Source organism: Rhinolophus hipposideros, assembly GCF_964194185.1.
Source record: "Rhinolophus hipposideros genome assembly, chromosome: 6".
NCBI lineage: Eukaryota > Metazoa > Chordata > Mammalia > Chiroptera > Rhinolophidae > Rhinolophus > Rhinolophus hipposideros.
This window is the reverse complement of record NC_138052.1, coordinates 38,977,033-38,995,998: the sequence shown is the minus strand read 5'-3', so window position 1 is coordinate 38,995,998 and position 18,966 is coordinate 38,977,033. Positions and strand designations below refer to the sequence as shown.

At 35.3% G+C, this 18,966-nt stretch overlaps 1 protein-coding gene across 6 annotated transcripts in view; it reads left to right on the top strand.

The window, feature by feature from the left end:
• The window catches only part of RBMS1 (RNA binding motif single stranded interacting protein 1), a 197,669-nt gene that overhangs the window by 4,936 nt on the left and 173,767 nt on the right, over positions 1-18,966 (top strand). The gene's annotated exons all lie outside the window — the stretch shown is intronic.

Below are 18,966 nucleotides of genomic sequence, written 5' to 3'. Positions count from 1 at the left end.
ATTCAATCATTTAGTATGGGGATAACTAGATATATTTTATATGTTTGACAATCTTGGCTTTGAATTTAAATTCAAATCTGGGCAATTTCCATGTAATACACTTTTAGGAAAAAAATTTTTAAAACTTTACTTATTTATTGCTTAGACTTTGTATTTTGTTTAATGGTTTATTAGAACTTTAACATTATCCCAGTTTACCTAATGAGTACTGAAATTTTAAGTCATGGGTCTTTTAGCTAAAGACAAAGGGATCTTTTTTCTTTTTCTTTTTACTCAGAAGGGGATTGCCAGAAAAGAAAATCTTTTTCCCTCTATATCTGCTGAACCAGTAAAAATCATCCGAGGAAGATCTAGAATGGAAGGATAAGTGCTTAGTAAATATGATATGGACACTTAAATATCATTCATTCATTTTAAAGATGAGGAATTTCTTGTCTAGTTTCTTTTTTATTGGATGCTCAGTTCGCAGAAGTTTATTTTCCCCAAGCATGGTCTTGTTGTTCCACTGTTGGTGTCTATTCAAAGGATATCAATACCGCCCTAGTTTCTTGCTTGATTCACGAAACAGTAGGTGCTAAATAAATGATTGTTGGTGACTATCATTATTCAGAATAAGTACCTACAAAACTTTTTTAGACCAGAATAAAGCTATAGACCAAAATCTACAAATATAATAATCCAGCCTAATTTTCTAATGAAATCTTAATATAGCTTGAGTTGTGTTTTGATTTATTTTGTTCCTATAATTAAAAAAAAAAAACCTTTCAAATATTTTATGAATTGAGTAAGATTCCTAAGATGAATCACATATCAATTGGCCAGTGCTCAATTTATGGAACCAGAAGTGCCTTTTTGTGCAGTCTTTATTAAAAAAAAAAAACGATGCCAGGAAAAATCTCTCATAGTGTTACATCCAGGGTGGAAACGTCACATGTGATGAATTGGTAACTCAGCCTGTCTTTGCCTCCTATCACTGGCACCCACCAAACACAATCCAGACTTTTTCCTGCTTAATTTTCAAGAAAATCTCCTTTTTTCCCCAGGGTATTTCAGACTTGGTAAAAGCATTTATTCATTTAATGGATAATAACTAAAGTATAAACTATCATTGAGGTGTTTAGAATTATAGTTACCTCAGTCACTGACTGCTGCATAACCTGATTGTGTCACCTGAATGACATTCAGCCATCTAGCTTTGTAACCCATTCACTGGGATATTATAGGAATAAGCAGGGACACGTCAAGTTGCCCTTACGTGGAAATGTTTTCTTCAATGCAACATAGCTTATTTTGAAGAAAATGTAATAATGATATGTCATTGATTTAAATGCAGTCCCTTAATATTTGGTATGCAGTCAGACCATATAGTATTCAAAATTGAACACTGGGCTTGGGGATTTCATGTGGAATGAATTGAAATGTTCTGGTTCCTCACCGGTTCATTTTAATAAATAAATCGTAGAACCTTGTGGAACTTGGCTGTGCCTCCTGAGAGGCTGCACTTGGACAACACAGACGGTTGCCACTAGGAGATTGGTCAGACGATACATAGCAAAATGTCTTCTTAGAACCATGTGTGCAAACACATGCAAATTTGAGCGTACACACAAATTCGATAATAGGAACTAAACATTTCTTAGTCGGGTTGATAGGAGGGGAAAAGTGTGAAAGGGGGTGATGACAGCTAAGCCAAGAACAAACTGAACGTGTATCTCCCATAATCGAATTCCTTATTTTTGCTCAGTGCATCCAGTTTCCTTAACATAATTATATGAACATTTTAATTTTTCAAATAAGCACTGCAAAATAAGCATGTCAGAGATGATGGTGGGGGGGCGGGGGAGGAAGGAGGAGAGTGGAAGATCCGGCAAAGATCAACATCCCAGACCTCCTAGGGGAGAAAATGTATCTGAGTGAACATTGTCTTTTAGCTAATTCTTAAGTGGACACATTTGTCATTTTAGAGGATGGAGAATGGTCTTCTGGATGGTGAACATGAAAACCTAGATTCTAAGAGAGATTAGATGCTAATATGAACAGTTAACTTGCTTACAAGTCTGGTACAGTAAACACACAATTCATCGTCTGGTTGATGATATCCTACGTTGGCTGTTGCGTCTGTATCCTGGAATTAGGTTAAATTTTAAGCTGGTGGCTTGTTGGAAAATTGCTGAGGCTCATGGAGGGCTGAAATACTAACTAATCGATCGTATTACCCGAGTGACCCCAGAGCACCCTTCCCTGTCCTGGGCATTGGGAATGGTTGGGGAGTGTAATATGTGGTCCCTGCTCTCCAGCCACCAGAATAGACACAACACAAGAAATAGCAAACGTTATTTACAAAATAGTACAGCCAGCAAGGCAGCATACCAACCAAGGGTCTGAGTTAAGATCTATATGTGGGGGATTAAAAACAGTGCCATGTGTTTTGTGAGGAAAAAATAAAGTGCTAATGAAAGCTACAATAAATTACGGAGTTTTAGAAAGAATTTGGGCTTTAGATTGATGAATGAAAATTTCTTGAATTGATAATCAGCATTATTTTGTATTTTTTCTGCTTTATAATTCTCTTATGAGTACTTAGAATTTTAAAGAAGAACATTTTTTCGTACTTTTTAAAAAATTTATTGGGGTGACAATTGTTAGTAAAATTACATAGATTTCAGGTGTACAATTCTGTATTACATCATCTATAAATCCCATTGTGTCTTCACCACCCAGAGTCAGTTCTTCTTCCATCACCATATATTTGATCCCCTTACCCTCATCTCCCACCCCCAACCCCCTTTTTTCGTACTTTATGTTAACTCTTTCCCCTCAGATTTTCATATTCAATTACCTATTTTATTATTTTTCCAGTTTTATGCTTATAAATGTGCATAGGCCAACAGGCTGAGAATATAATCCTTAAATGATGACATAATGGTTACACAGAAATGTTACTTTTATTGTTTTAACCCATTTGAAGTGATGCTCATTTCTCCTAATTCATTAGCCTTGCTCATGGCAAAGGGGAAAAAATAAGTTTGGAGTTTTGTGAGGCTACTAATTTGCTCTTGCGTGCCTGTAATCTACATACTGATAGTGTGTCTAATGTGACCTGGCCTGTCATCAGAAAAGAACAGATTTTTTATTGTTCCTGGTCTTTTGTGGACATAGCTATTTACTCCCTTTATTTGGTCACTATCTAGCTTTAATTCTTTCAAAATAAAATAAGCTGTTAACTTCTGCAAAAGAACTCAGTCGTCAGGAGTCGTATTATGGTCTTCTGCTTGGCCTCTGTGTCAGACATGGAAACATCCCTCTGGCTGCTCATTGAGCAACACGGGCTGTTGGACTACTGGGTCCCAGATAAACAGTGGCTTCAGGTAAAGGTTTTGTGTAACAAAACTAGATCATTTCACAGATATCAAAGATATTTTTTGCTGCTCTTGAAGGAAAAATGCATCATCTTCCTGGCTCTGCAAGTGTGTAGGCCCATTTTACATAATACAACTCTTTTTATAAGTTGAAAATTTTAATAATTAGAATGGGCAGAATTGGAAGGCTATATCATGGAATACTGTACTCTTTACTTGAATTTCTTGGGGGGGAAAAAGCAAAATTGCCAAGAAGATGTTTAGGTGATAAATTTACATGTATATTATACTTAAGCTCTTCAAAAGACACTATAATAAGTATTTTTCCTTTTGAATACTTTTTAAACATGGTGATTTTGAGAGTTGCAATTGGGAGTACATTTCTACTACCGGAGAACCTCAATCCTTTCTTACCTGTAGAATAACAATGAAATATTTTATTTGTAAAATAAAGCCTCAGATGAAATATTTGGTTATAAGGAAAAGTACATTTTATTAGAAATGTATAATACTGTCACCTTTACTTTTGTCTTCTGAACAGCAATTTGGATTCATCACCAAACAGGCTTTTAACAAATGCAGACATTTGTAAAAAGAAAAATTTGTCAGTTTTTATTTTCAGGTCACTAACTAGAATACTTCCAAGGCCCTCTATGCCTCCTACAAAGCACAGCTTTAATTTCATTGTTTAAAAAAGAAAAGTTTCCTTATCTCAGCCTCTTCATAGGTTCCATTCTACTTGATCACTTACATACTTTTGTTAACAACAACAACACAGAAAGAATTGGCTACCAGAGAAACTGCTACCGGTGTAACAAAAATTCTAAAGCTGGGCAGATGCTATTTTTCTGGAGCGCTGTGTGATTTGTTTAATCATTGGGCATACCATACTTTACAAGTGAGTTGTGTTTCAACAAGTTTTGTTCCAAAAAGTTCACTTCTCAGTTATTTGGAGCTTGAAACTCTTTTCCTATATTTCATACATAAGGGCCTGCAAAGTGGGAGTGGGTGGGGATAGAGCCCATGGGTTTGGGCAGTCTCCAACTGTTTTCTCCCTCTTTTTTCCTTTTCCCTCACTCCTTTCTTCTCCCTTCTCCCCCACTCCTGCCCTCAGCTGTTCTTCCTGCACACTAACAGGAGTGCCACGCTGAACTCACTTCTACAGGTGTGTGTGCTAATGGTGGATCTACGAGGGTGATTGTCACATACAAGCTACTCCCACTGCATTTGTCGGAATCTGGGACCAAGTGTCCCTGACTTAATTTGGCTAAAGAAATGTTTACTACCTCTTAAGGCTACAGATTATGATTAAGAATTTGCTAACTACAATTGACTCTTTGAATTGGATTTTCTTGCTGATGCCTTATCCAATTTTATATGGAAATTATAAATAAAATTTTATTTGGTAATGTACAAGCATGTTATAGACGCGCAGACATAATGTAATACTTTGAACAAAAGAGAACATAATTAGCATAATAGAAAGTGTTTTGATGATAAATGTATACGCTAATGAGATTGGAATGTAAATATGACAGTGAAATGTTAAGATACAATTTTTTCTTTGCTCATACTAAAATTTAAAATCGTAGCCATTTTTTCTGTTTCTTGAATATTTTACAAAACTATTCTTTAGCTAAAAACAATCACAAACGTATTGTGTTTTTTTTGAATTTGCCAAAGACTAAAAAACGTGTTGCTTACTTGGTAATAGTTCCTCATATTTTAATAGCTGAAATCTTAAATGTTGATTTTGATTGCTTTTTTTTTTTTAAGGATAGATGATCTCTTAATATATAAATAGGATTTAAAATGCTAGTGGGTGGTATCTGGTGTTCTTTTCTACCCCTCAGTCTTTATCACAAATTTCAAATTCATGTTTCAGCAGTACAGGATGTTCTTCAGTGCACATCCTTTGAACGTTCAAAATTTGATTTGACTGTGTGGTCTGACGATAGCATGTTCAGATAAGTACATTGTGATAGTCATCTGTGTGTCTGGGCCCTAATGAACATCTGCTTTCTAGGGCTCCATAGCAGCACCTTTCTTTGTTTCCTCTTCCTTTGCCTTTTTGATTTAAATCTTGTTAAACCCTGCAAATGAGATTGTTTTCCAATATGCAAATGCTCCTATCTCCCCTTTTATGGGGGCGCAAAAAAAGCCAGATATTTTAAATGTGAAAGCGTTGGGAATTTAAAAGGAGTCTGCAGGAAGCAAGCGCACAGTTATAGTTCTGCTATTGACAACGCAGACATATTGTACTAAAATCATCTAGTTAAGATCGTATAGTTGGGACTACCTGGCCAATTTAATTAAATTCAGCAAACACTGAGCATGCATTGGATGGTGCAAATATGTAAATAAGACATGAATCATGCCATCATGGAGCGCAATGGGATAATTTTATTACGTGTTTGTGTATTTAAAATTTGTATTGAGGTAGAATACACATACAGCAAAGTGAACAAATTTTAAATAGGTAGATTGATATACTCATACAACGGCCACATAGGTCACTATAAAATTTTCAGCACGCAGAAAACACCCTCATGCCCTTTCCCAGTTTGTACTCCCCAAAGGTAACCACTAGCCGTGCTTCTGTCTTTGTAGATTGGTTTCTCCTATTCTTGCGCTTCATAAAAATGAAATCCTATGGATGTATACTTTTGTATTTGGCAACTTTAGTGCATCATTATTTTGGTTTCATCCATCCATGTTGTCATGGATAGCAAACATTGGTTCTTTTAATGCTACATAGTATTTTTATCACAGAATATACCAGTTTATTTATCTGCTTTATTACTAATGGGCATTTAGATTATTTCAGTTTGGGGTATTATGCGTAACATTGCTATAATTATTCTCTTTTTCATTTCATTTGGTCAACATATGCACTTACTTGCAAGAGAGGAAATGCTAGGTCATAGGATATGTGTATATTCAGCTTTGGTTGGTATTAACCATATTCTGTCAGGCAAAGCATGAGAAATCTAATTGCTCTGCATGTCACTAATCCTTGGTATTATATGTCTCTTTTAATTTTAGTCCTTCTGGTGGATGATATCTCATGATTTTAATTTGCATTCCCTGATGATGAATGATGTCCAGTACTTTTTCGTATATTTACTGGTCTACCTCTTTTGTGAAGTTTTTTGGCTTACTTTTAAAAAATAACAGTGTTAACTGGCTATAATTTACATAGTATGGAACTTAACCTTTTGTTCACTTTTTTATTGGATTTTTCTTTTCATTGGCTTATAGGTTTTTAAATATAGTCTGGATACAAATCCTTCATCAGATATATGTATCAGAATATCTTCTCCCAATTTTCAATTTTCCCTTTGACTATCGGGTTAGTATCTTTTAATAAATAGAAGCTCTTACTTTTAATTAAGTCCAAGTTACCCATCTTTTATGATTATTGCTTTTTGTGTCTGTTTAAGAAATCTCTTACTTTAAGGTCATGAAGATATGTTTGTATCTTTTCTTCTAGAAGTAATTTATCTTTCACTTTTAGGTCTATGATCCATTTCTAATTAATGTTTATGTTTGGTGTAGATACAGTCAAGATTTGTTTTTTTCCACATATAAATATCTAATTGATCCATCACCGTTTATTGAAAAGATATTTTTCATTTTCCTCTTTGAATTTCAGTGTCGCCTTTGTTATCAATCAGGTGACCACATTTATGTCTTTTTCTGGACTTTTCTGTTTTGTTCCCTATGTATCCTTGTGTTAATACTACATGGTCTGAATTATTTTGGCAATATAGCAAGTGTGTATTCTCCAAAGTGGTCTTAACTATTCTAGGTCCTTTGCATTGTTTTTATAAATCTTAGAATCAGTCTGTCAATTTCCATAAAAGACAAATTTGATAGGATTATTATTGGAATGTTATTAAATCTATACACCAATTTTGGGAGAATTGATATCATCCAAATTGTAAGTATATCTCTTCTCGTTTATGTATAAACATACCACTTTATAATTTATATAATTTATAATAAAACACAATGGAAAAGTATTATTGTTTTAAGTGCTCTTTTCTTAGAAGTATCCAGTGATTGCTTCGGGATCTGTAGTGTGATAGTTGGCATAGACTCTATTAAGAAAATAATTCTTTTGAACAGGGAGAGGGAATATTTATTGTCAGAGATCAAAATTAATTTTGAAAAGTGAATGACTCACTGAAACGTACCTTTTAAGAACAGACGACATTCTTTTGGTTTTTCTTGAATGAGTCTTAAAATATGACTGATTCTCCTTTATACTCTATTCTCCTTTCGAGTCTTTGTATATTTGAAGTTGTGACATCCCATCACCCTGTCTTATATATTTATAAGCATAATAATAAATTGAAAATTAATTGTATTTGGGGAATTTTTTGACATCCCTTGTGATTTTTCAACATGCCCTGGATATTGTGAAGACACACACACATTGGGAATGCTCCTTAGATACGAACTTCTAATTAATAGAACATGCTGCTCTTTGGGCTTCAGTTTCTTCAAACTTTTTCTTAGATATTTAAAAAATGTTATACGTGTATATATATTTCATGCTTTAAGGTTTTTAAGCTTTGATTATTGCTGAATTCAGCCAGCCAAAAACAACTACATAGAACTTTCAAAGCTTATTAGTTCTGGCTAGGTTAGCTTAGGTTGAGTAGGAGGTTGAATAGACGACTTCTGAAGTTCCTTTCAACTCTAAATTTTATGATTCTGGGAATTTGTAACATCCAAGAATCACAGAATGTTAGAACGGGAAGGAACTTTAAGATAGCCTGTTCCAAGGTATTCATTTTACAGATGAAGAAAAGCTACCCAAAGTGAAGAGACGGAAGTAGATCTCCAGAGAGGCGGAGAGAGTTGGGCGGAGTGGCAGGAGGGCCAGAGAGTGGGAGGGTGAAAGGCTGACCTCACATAACTGGTTAGTGCAGTGACCTGAGGAGGAAGGGAGAAGGGAGGCCACACACAGCTTTAGCAGTCATTCCAGAAAATTTATCACAGAGTTTGGACGGGGGTGTGAATGGGGCCAGTGTCACCAGCTGGTATCCAATCAGGAATCAGTAGTGGTCACTCTGAGGTCATCCACCACGTAGGGCTGGCCAGACTTCTGCATTTCCTTCTACTAGCATGGCCACTTCTCCTGGTTTGCCAGAACAGTGTCCAGAGCTGATTCTGCTTTGTTCTCATGTTTCTAACTTTGCAGACTACTTGGGTAGTCCATAGCTGGGCCCTGCTTCTCCTCCGTGGCTTCCGGCCTATTTGTGGCCTTCTTCTGCTCCAGGATCCTTCCTTTAATCACATTCCTAAGGGTCTTTGTTTTATAGCCCGGGGTCAGGGGCCAAAACCCTCTCGCTTAGTGGCTGGAGCTCTCCCACACTGGCAGGATAGACTCCAGATTACTTCATTCTTGCTAACTTTAATATTCTGCTATCACTACCTGCTGTAACCTGTTGGGTCACCAGAAAAGAAACCAAAACAAAACCAGAAACCAAGAAACAAAAATCCCCCAAATCCAGAGAGGCTGTGATTAAATATCTCCTTTATTTGTTGAAGCCATCCTCTTGTTCACCATTCTGATGGGAATACTCCACACTAGTCTCTAGTGTCTCTTGTTTTTCTTGAGACATTTGAACACAGTTGACAGCCTTTGGCACTCATCACACGATCGTGCTTCAGGACCTCTGTTTTAGTCAATTAGGTGGAGAACCTCGGAAAAACGCATAATAGGTGGCATCAACAAGTCCATGTGTCACTTGGACATGGTTTTTCCCTCATGCCGTTTGTTTGGATCTTATACTCATTAAACATGTCAAGGTGCCTTTTGTTACAGAGCAGTTGATTACTTGGGCCAGAATCAGTGGGATTGAGGGAATCATCGTAAACAACATGATGATCCCAGACATCTTACTGTTAGTGTTCGTGCATAAATTACTCTCCCCAGGCACTGCAGTAGTCTTGTATTTGGATTTCCTTTATTTTAAGATTCAACGATGAAAGATGGACGTACTTGACACCTTAGAAGTTAGAAGTGTGCATTATTCATCTAAGTTAAAAAGGTACATATTCAGCAGAGTGACTTCAAGTCTAAAGGGAAAGTTAGGGTTTAAATAAGCACACGAGTAATTATTATCCCGAGAAAACACATGGAATTTCCTTTCTGATCCAAGTTCACTTCCTATACTAAAAGCTTTTGGTTTTAGAACCTTTCATCTAATTTCCTCAACGTATTATGAAGCTTTTGAGCACAGTTTACCTACATTTTAAAGAATATACGGGCAAATTGAGGCAGATATATCAAATTTTGGGTTGGTTATATGCTCACTCTTAGGCAGCTTGTAAAATCTTGTTTTTAGGGTGTTTAAAAAATGTAGATGTGAGAGTTTACTAATTTGATTTTTCCTTTTATTATTATATTTAAACTTTCACTAAATGGCATTTCATTTAGACTACACTATATAATAAATTTACATTATAATCTAATATAATTTACCTGTTGGGAGAGAAAATACTGAAAAAGTCAGAAGATATCAGGAAAGAAAAAGCATAGCAGGAAGTTATATGTATATTTAGTAAGTTTAATGTAGTTAATAGTAATTTGTGTACCTGTCGTCTCCTTTATAAGAATGTATTATTATTACCATGTTTCCCCGAAAATAAGACCTAGCCGAACCATCAGCTGTAACGCGCCTTTTGGAGCAAAAATTAATATAAGACCCAGTCTTATTATATTATATAAAACCGGGTCTTATTTTATTATATAAGATCGGGTCTTATTTTATTATGTTATATAAAAAAGACCGGTTCTTATATTAATTTTTGCTCCAAAAGGCTCATTAGAGCTGATGGTCTGGCTAGGTCTTATTTTCGGGGAAACACCATAAGAATAATACATTCTTGTAAAGGAGACCACAGTTACACAAATTACTATTAACAAAATGCTGCATTAAACTTACTAAATATGTACATAACTTCCTGCTATGCTTTTTCTTTCCTGATATCCTTTGACTTTTTCAGTATTTTCCTTCCCAACAAGCAAATTATATGAGATTATAATGTATATTTATTATATTTACATAATGTAAATATACATAATACATATTATATTACACATATATTTCTTAGGATTAGTAAGTGCCTACAATGTGCAAAGCATTTTGCCAGGCCTGTTGCTATCAATAATAGGTAACTTTCTAAGAAAATTAGCTACTGGGGGTCTTGTATTTCCCTTTACATAATAGATACTGAAAACAACCAAACAGGTGTTGACTTTAAATACTTTGAGGTGACATGAAATAATCCAAAGCACATCATTTCAAGTAAATTCGGGAAGCTTGCTCTTTAAGGCAATTCTGTAGTGTAGCTCTGTCCAGTAGAACTTTCTGCAATGATGGAAATATTGTACATCTGCACTGATAAAGTGACCACTGGCCCCATGTGGGCTATCAGGCACTTGAAATTTGGCTAATGCAATTGAGGAACTGAATTTAAAAATTTTAGCCACATGTGGCCATGGCTCTCATATTGGACAGTGCACCTATGATATATTGTCAAGTAAATATATACTCCCTGATTGAATTTCTGTGTGAAATACATTTTGAAGTTGAATCTTGCATTTTCAGATTTTCTGATTGCTAGCCTCCATATATTCCTGCAAATACTGGTGACCAGAATGTGAAGAGAAAGGAAATCAAAAGCAGCTAAGATGGAGCAGATCCTAAGGCTTTGCCTACTGAAAGCAAAGCGAAAGACACAAGAACCCTTCTATGTTGTATAGTATGTGCTTTACAAGTGTAGCTTGTATTTGTTTAGACTGAGTTATATTTAAAAATAGGCCACTTTGTCCAGCTTCTCATCATTAAACAGTCTACTTCAATTTAAAAAACAATACATTTCTTTCTATGATGTAGTTATTCTGGATATTTGATCCTTAATTACCATACTAGTTGCTTTTATGCATAAGCAGTTGCTTACAAAGAAGATTCTCAAAGAATGAAGATAAGAAATCTAATGTACACAACTAGAAGAAAATATGACCAATGATGTATTAGAGGCATATATATTTTCTCTTCAAGATTTTGATATTTAGTGGCTTCATTTTAGGTTTTATTTTCTTAGCTTTATTGGATATATATATATGTATTGCACGCATGCGCACGCATATGTGTGTGTGTGTGCAGCTTTATGATAAAATCTGAGAGTTGTCTTGGTCATTTTCATAATTCTTTTTATTCTTTTTAGCTTGTTTTTAGAAATCTGCATTATCTTAAGTGCAGAATTTGAAAAAACAATCACTTGAAGTTTATAATTATTCCATAAGAAAAAAACAGATTATCACATCATAAATATGGCATGTTACCTGTAATGCAACTAACTAAAAATACTTTTCAGGGCAATAAGTTCAGGAGTATTTGTTTTCTGATTATTCTTATTCTATTCACGTCTCCCTTTTCCACGTTATGCTTTATGTGATATGTATTTAATAGGACATGACAATTATATATGAGACTGTGCCTTTTAAAAGCTATGAAATTCTAAGTTCATTATGACAACTTTTTAAAATGGCTCTTGCTGTACAAACTCGAGTGTATTTGTACATTGTGGTAACATACATAGCATAAAATTTACTATTTTAAATATTTATAAGTTTACAATTTTGTCGCATTAAGTATGTTCACATTGTTGAACCACTCATGATTGTTTTTTAATACTTGATATTGATAAGTGATTTTTCCAGTTTCATGGAGTTTTTTCCTCTTCCAAGAACAACAAAATTATCCACAAATTCTCATTCATATCAGTAAAGAAACATCTGCTAAAATCCTATCAAATGGTATTTTAAAGTGAATTAAATTAGCAAAGCTATTGTAAGCTTGTTCATCAACACACAGAAAGAACTTTCTGAAATAATTTTTAAATGAAAATGGCACTTTAAATAGGAAGATGCAGTTATTTTTCTTCCCATTTTGCTTTTGAAGGAATTTTGTCAGAAACCCAGCTACACTATAGGGCAATGATATGGTATCTGAAGAAAGGTTATGGTTGTATGAATGGGATATGCCTCGCTTTGTGACTCACCTTCCTTTAATGTGTTTTTCAAGATTGTATAATAATATCCAGATTTGAGCTTCCTTTCTTTTGTTCATTTGATTGAGTTCTTGAGATGATACTAACACAACAATGAAATTTTAACTTACTTTTATGTGTGATACAACACATAATTAACCCATAATGTTCTGTGAAAACATAAAAGTTAAAAAAAAAACACCCCAGCTTTCTTTCACAACACAGGTTACACCTACTTACCTGTTGCCATGGTAACCATGTAAACACTAATGAAACGAAACGGGCGTCAAAAAAGTTTCTCACCCAATTTGTGTTGAAAATTCTTGGAAGGAGCTTTTTAAAAGTATCTGGGTAGGGGAGAGAAGGAAAGATTCAAGTAATAGAAGAAAAGTCGAACTTTATTTCAATATAGAGAGTTGAAGGGGTGGAATCTGTATTGCTGAAACGAGTTTTCAGAGCAGACTGTTCTGTATTTTATACCAATTATGTACAGCTATTGCTTTGAATAAATTTTGCTGTCCTGCTGAGATTTCCTTTTTACAAATCCTGGAGCAATTATAAGATGGAAGTCTGGAATGTATAAACAATGTCCTTTGAACAGTAAATGAGCCTCATTCTTATAAAACTCAAGGGTAGGAATGTACTACCTTTTATTGTATGGTTCTCTGCCTTTCTTTCCTACTTAATCATTGCACAGAAACTAGTGTCTGATTCAAGTGTAGAAAAACATGAACTTTTGCCTAGAAATACTTTAAAATAATTATTTCCATTGAATTAACAAAATTTCTCTGTTGCGATCACATGATAACTAGTAAACTTAATATCTGTTCAATATCTGTTCAAGCTATTGATTCTATATTTCTATATTTTCAACCTTAAGACAACAGTCTCTACTAGATTACCTTTATCCATAGACCTATAAACAAAACATCGTACCAAGTCAGTGTTCCTGGGGGAAAAATGACACCCTTAGAGCATAACATTAGACCGAGTTTCCAAATGTCAGCTTGTTTTACGTGACAAAGCAATCTGCACTAATTATAGCAAACAATATATAAAATCCTAAAGAGAAGTCAACTGTCGCTTGGAGTTAATTGTAAAAAGCTTGAACTCCATTATTTTGCTGAACTTACAGACCTTATACAATGTTTACAATAAGATTTGGAGAGTTGCCTAGCGTTGGAATATATACAATTAAACAACACAGTTGAACAGCCCTTTTATGTCAGCTCTGCTAAAAGACCGCCATTATACTCACATGATAGTCATTCTTGGAACTCTTAACATAAACAGGAATAGAGAACATTCATTTGTAATTCTATCTAAGTGCATGCGGGATTTTATTTTACTTTATTCACATAAACCCCCATGGAAACTAAAGATAGCAATAATAAAGGGATCACTGAATGAGAATTATTTCTTTGACTGTCAAAGAATGTAATACTTTTATTTTGTTTGCAACTGAGCCTAAGCACTCAGTTCTTTGGACTTTTATGTAAGCTTATGTAAATAAGGGAGATTATGTTTAAATTTATTACAGAGTGAATTTTATTTGTTTGAAAATAACTTTACACTAGAAATTAATACAAAATGCACTTCCTGGTTCCCTCTTTCAGCCATTTTCTAAAAACAGCAAATGCAAAGAGGCAACAATATCATAGATTTAAATGAAACCAACCACAGGCTAAGTGTTAAGTCCACACCATGTTTTGTTGAAGTTAGATTAGGCCAGTTTAATAGTAATAGGTAGGCCAGAAAGGCTGATCCTTGTTGTTGGCAACAATAAGAGGGAAAAGATACACAATTGAAGCAATTTCTTTTTTTGGAAAGTGGAAGAGATTGATTTATAGTTCTGTCCTTAAGCAATGTAAATATATATTTATAATACAAATTTCGGGTTCTCGCTGTAGTATTTTTTTCCCCCTGTCAGTTTCCCAGGGATGTTTGGCTTTATCATTCTGAAAATTAGTTTACAGCAACACCGAAATAAAGCATAGTTATACTGTATGACTCAATACCGAGAGGAAGATTTGAGCACAATTTAGGTCACTGGAGACAGTGACTTCAGCTGTTTTTGCCTCTGTTTTCTAGTCTGTTGTCTAAAATTTCGGAATTTGTTAACCATGTTCCTTGAGAGGTTTGAACTGTTTGACAGAAAGTTGACCTGTTACATGGCCAAAAAGAAAAAGGAAGAAAAAGAGGACTGTCAATGTGGTTTATGAAAGGTTTGCAGCATGATATGTGAATGACTGTTAAGAGCACCTCAAAAAATTTTAAGGTTATCTGAAATGTGATTTTTTTTTTAATAAAAAATGGAGTGTTCACTTCCTCCTCTTCCTTGGCCTGAAACTTGTAGTTAGGTAAAGCCTTCAATATAGACACTTCCCATCCTTTACTTCCTCATATAATATAAATCCTTCTCCCCAGTTCTCAAAATACCCAGTGGGCCTCCACTTATATCAGAATATATGAAAGGTTATATTTGGTTAGACCAGAGGATTTTCTAAACATGGTTTTGTGCCCACTTTTGGAAATAAGGGAGGGACTTTTCAGAACATTAGTTGTCAGTTGGACAAAGTCAACCAAATGCTCCAAATATCCCTTAAATAACCAATGGATCAATCAGCTTTGAGTATGACCAGACCATTCTTGGATCTATGTATGTGGTTGGCACTTTGAGAGAAGTGTGATTCACACACATTTTTGAGTACTGCTGGCTTCATTTTTTTTCTTAAAAAAAGTACATATTTCAAATGTTTCCTCTATTCCTAATTTTCCATAGTTTGAGGAATAAGTTTAGTAATGATTTTATAAACTTTAAAAATATCTCCTTTAAATTAATATGTTTCCAGACCGAAGAATCCTAATTTTAAAATTATACTTGCATGGAAATATCTCTTTCTTTGAATCATTGTAGTTCTGCATTTAGTTGTTTTGGAAGGGCAATAATGATATCTTTCTAGAGCAACTTAGATGCACTTGGATTTTGTACATAGTAACATTCGTTTTTTGATTTTATTTCCATTAAAGAACTCTCCATGCCCAGTGTTTATTGCTCTTTTGTGTAGGGTTCCTGCTGGGCTGCTACCTTTTAGGTAGTCCAAAATGACTCCCAAATGTTGTTCCAGTAGTAACTGGTAGTTTAGTGGGCTGTGCTAGGCTTGCTCTTAGGGATGTAGAGGGTCATCTGTCACCTTTGGACCCACTTTCCCACAGCTCATGCTCATCAACTCAGTGTGATTAAAGGGTAGGGTGTTTTTCGTAGATGTGTTTTAATGTGTACTGCTTCTTTCATATACTAGATAAGAATGTTACAGCAGACACGCGACCACTCTTGGAACTTAAAAGAATTATGTCATGAGTTTTATGTGCGTTTCTTGTTAAATTTCCTCCCATAATAATGTTCATTGCACAAGAACTCTTAGCTAAGCATATGAAGGTCAGAAGACTTATCCCTACTCTTACAGAGGGTACACCACAACTAGGGGAAACAGTATATAATAGCCATTAACAACCCAAAATGAGGGCCATTGCTGGCATGAGGAGAATAGTCTACAGAGAAATGGAGAAACAGACCTCACTTCTGTCCAGGGGAGACCAGAGAAGCTCTGTGGATGGGACAACATTTGTGTTCAACCTTGAAAGAAAGATAATCATGACGGGAGATGTTAGTGGCAGAATAGCCTTGTTGTGTTTGGGGAGGAGGAAAGGAGCAGTGTGGATGCAGTACGTATGGCAAAGCCATGAAGGAAGACTAGGCAAGTGGAAAGTTCTTTATCCTTTGGGCAGTGGGGAACCATTAAAGGCTTTAAGCTGAGGAATGACAACATTTCAGAGAGATTATTCCAGCATTTGCATGAAGAATGGGTTGGAAGTGAGGTAACTGTGATAAGGCTTTGTTTGTATATATTTGAAAGTGGGTTCTGTGGGAACCTTGTCCCAGACTTCTTGAACCATGCCCCCAGTATTTAAAAGAATACTGTCTATATCCTTTTAAATAAAATTAGTATTAAACAGCTCTTTTCACTGCTGACCACAAAAATATTCTAAGTACAAAATCAAATGTGCCTATGATGTGTACAAAAGAGATCTAACCAAAGTGATTCTACAGTTTTTCATTAGTTATTTGAATTTGGAAGCCTACTTTATAAGACTCAAGATCTAGTAAATCCCTTTAGCAACCGCTGTAGGACTTTCCTCGTAGGTACAGGCTGTGATATAATTAGAATTCATTATAGCAAGGTAAATTGTTATTAACAACAGTGACAAAAATAATAATGATAACGATTATAGCTAACACTTATTGAATATTTACTACGTGCCAGGCATTGTTCCAAGGAGTTTATGTGTATACAAATCACTATTGTGAAAATATATATAGTTAAGTATGAATGTATCTCATGTTAGAGTAAACAGAAAAAAGGGAAGAGAACAACAAATTGATGTGCTTGATAAATAGAACAAATTTAGTCTATAAATATTTTTCCTTTTCATATAATCAAGAAAATACCTATGTACTAGGCACTGTGGGAAATGAAGAATGTCACTGTTTCACTGACAAGTCTATAATGTAGTTAATTAACATGCTAGAAAGTAAAAGAAATTGGGTGTATGTACAGAATAATATTTGGGGATCGTGATGTGGAGCTATTCCAAGTAGAGCACCAGCTTGGATTTGTTTCCCTTTTACATCTACACCCGCACAACAGGCTCATGGATTTAAAACTATATCTGCAGTTTTATCGTCTTGGCTGTGGAGTTCCAGTCAGTGAGCATCACAGTTACCTGCATTACGCTTCAGATACTGCTAATGCAGGCCGAACGTCTTTTATTAAGAATCTTCTTTCTCATCCCTCTTTTCATTTACTCATTTGTGGATTTATAATCCAGAATGTGTTCCTCCTGTCATTATATATGTTGTCTTGTGACAACTCTCTCCATGCTTCCCCAGAATAATTTCCGAGTTGTTTGCCTACACCTGTGGTTTGAGTGAGAGCTGTAGGGATACCAATAAGGTCCTGAGAGAAAACAGAAAGTCTGCATATGAATTCTGAGATTAGTGACTCCCTGTAGGAAAATGGTCAGTGGGTACAAAGGTGGGCACCACGGTGGGCCGTTAGAAATGTTTGGACAGTGATTGGCGGAGGGCTGTCCAACTGTGACGAAGCTGGAATGTACGGGAGAAATGATGAGTTTAGAAAACAGCTGGAGGCTTTCACGGCCCTGCATCCCTAGCTGCCATCAGGGGCCACATAACTTGTGGTAGCAGCAAAGACCCAGGGGATGAGAAACAGAGCCAGGCAAGAACCTCTGGATCCTTCACGTCTAAGGAGGCAGACAGAGAGGACTCTGGTTTGAATTAAGGTTGAGAGTGAGGGTGAACTTGGAAAAGAGACTGAAAATGCCACGAAAGAATGATCTAGTGTGTAAACGTGAGCCAGACCATGTGGAATTTGAGGGTTTATACCTATAATAAATCTAATTTGTATGTAGTTTATTCCCTGAGATTCTTTTTATGTTTGCTTGTAAACAGTTACCAGTCAATCATGTTTTTCTATTTTAAATGACTTTCTGAACATGCAGTGCTGAAGGATTCAGAGTGGGGAGGAGGGTATTGTAAGGAAAGTACGAGGGCTTGAAACCATGTGGCTCTGTTTTTGGAAGAGAAACCTGTATTCCTTTAGATGATGGTAATAGAACATTTCCCAGTAAGTGGCATCAAACAGAGACTTTTTTGTGTAAGAGTCCCCTGGGGTTGGATTTTGGCATATGTACATGTAATACTCCCAGCACGGGTAAATACTAACTCTGTCATGGCAAGGGCAGAACTAATGCCATTTTGTTCAATGAGCTATTATTAAGCTAGCCCCATACCTCTTTTCATACAAAAGTTCAAATCTCCCTTGACCTGTAAATTGGATGTTCCCTTTTCAAAGCTGAATTAATGAATGAAAGTTGCTTTCATGATGCCTTGCATTATAGTTTTCTTTAAAGCCTTTAGGATAATGTTTTCTCAGATTTTCCTGCCTAAGATAGAAGTTAGCCATATTTATTTAAGCTATAAATTTTAGCTTGACCTAATGATCAAAATTGTATATCCTACAGGCTGTACATAATACTATTAATTTGACAGTATATTGAAGGCTAATCAAAGTAATCAGAGAGTAGCTTCCATGTTTTATTGAAATTGGAGGAATTAAAATAAATTTACTTCTATTAACCTGACTTTATATAGGCTCTCTTTCAACGCTAGACCATAAAAAAGCAGAACTGAGATGGAGGTGTGTGTCTGCATTTCCCCCTCTCACCATTTAGTGACAATACTAGAAGCATATTGGCTCCAACAATCCAAAAGTAAATGAGATAGAAACTCTGTGTTCCCAGGGAGATTGTTAGTAAGCCTCTTGCAAGCAGGGGTCATGTCTTCCATTGCTGTGAAACCTGTGTTATGCACATACTAATAAATACTTGGCCAGTGACCCAGATCCATATATGATATCATCTTATTCTTTTTAAGGAAACAGCTGCTGCACTT